The sequence below is a fragment of the Scyliorhinus torazame genome, chromosome 4 (assembly GCF_047496885.1).
Source record: "Scyliorhinus torazame isolate Kashiwa2021f chromosome 4, sScyTor2.1, whole genome shotgun sequence".
NCBI lineage: Eukaryota > Metazoa > Chordata > Chondrichthyes > Carcharhiniformes > Scyliorhinidae > Scyliorhinus > Scyliorhinus torazame.
In genome coordinates, this window is record NC_092710.1 from 369,935,330 (window position 1) to 369,937,053 (window position 1,724).

A 1,724-nucleotide genomic window follows, 5' to 3' on the forward strand; every position below is an offset into this window, starting at 1 on the left:
TCTTGGCATGAGTGGATTTGATCGAACATTTGTGCAAACATATTGTGGCGTGATTGCTCCACTGATGGACTTGCGTAAGAAACGTGAAAAATTTCAATGGACAGCGGACTTTCAACAGGCATTTGACTGCCTGAAAGCTGTAATAACCAATGCTCCTGTGTTGGAGAATTACAAGGGACTCTGTGTTCAGATTGAACTAAAGTATCTGACTTTAAACAGAAATGCTGAGGCATAGAGAAATGGACAGATCGTGCAGAGACCTTCTTGTTCAAAGGGACTGTCAATCGAGAAAGATTTCAGTTGGAGGAAGAAGAACGAAAAAAAAATGGACTATATTATTATACCTGTTTGAGTGTGTTGTTTTTTTTTTTAAACGAAAAGTGTATTTACAGTGTGCATTTCTTAAAGGATAGTGCAAAGGTGAAAAATGAAACCATCTTGAAGTTCATGGTTTATTTTTTTATTCTTGGGGGGAGGTGTCATGTGAGAGTGCCTTCAAGTAATGAGTTTTGAAGAAATGTACCTTTAAGAAATGTATCTGCTCATGTTACTGGAGTGATGTCAGAGTGTGGGTGGAGCTGAGCTCTACTTCTGCTTTTTAGATTCAGTTTGAGAAAAAACTTGGCTGTGTCTGTGTATTTTCAGTGAGCTGCATCTGAAGTCTGCCATCCAAAGACTATCTATGAATCATTTGGTGAACCCAGAATTGTAAAAGGTCTCAATATTGAATGTAAACCTAATGTGCTCCTGTTTGAAGGTTTGTTAAGTCTTTTGAATGTCAAAAGGCAGCTTGTAGGGTTACTTAGTGTTGTATTCTTTGGGGGGGGGGGTTGATTTACTGGCTGCTAAGATGTTCACTGTTTGTTTTAGAAAGGTTAACTTGAGTTCATACAATAATCATTGTTTTGCTTTTAAAAATCCTTTTCCATTTCTGCTGTACCATGCCTGTAGAGTGGGCCGTGTGCTCCCCATACCACAATCTATTAATGGTTGTGGGTCAGGTGAACTCCATGATACACTTTGGGGTTCCCTAAACCCTGACCCATAACAATAGACTATTTTCTAAATGGGGAGATGCTCAGGAAGTCAGAAGCACAAAGGGACTTGGGAGTCCTTGTTCACGATTCTCTTAAGGTTAATGTGCAGGTTCAGTCGGCAGTTAGGAAGGCAAATGCAATGTTCGCATTCATGTCAAGAGGGCTAAAGAGCAGGGATGTACTTCTGAGGCTGTATAAGGCTCTGGTCAGACCCCATTTGGAGTATTGTGAGCAGTTTTGGGCCCTGTATCTAAGGAAGGATGTGCTGGAGCCTTGGAAAGGGTCCAGAGGAGGTTCACAAGAATGATCCCTGGAATGAAGAGCTTGTCGTATGAGGAACGGTTGAGGACTCTGGGTCTGTACTTGTTGGAGTTTAGAAGGATGAGGAGGGATCTTATTGAAACTTACAGGATACTGTGAGGCCTGGATAGAGTGGATGTGGAGAGAATGTTTCCACTCTCCAATTGTCACATCTCCCAATGAATTACTCTCTGCCTCTTCATTCTTTAACTTTACACCTCAACATCTTCACAGAATCATTTCACTGAAATGTGGAGAGTTTATCTGATATGAAACTAGTGATGTGATCATTGACTCAGAGTTGTTTGTGAGGAAGAATCTAACACGAGACCAAATGTGTAAATGCATCACCCTCTTTATTTCACAGTGAGAATCCATTCCCAGCAG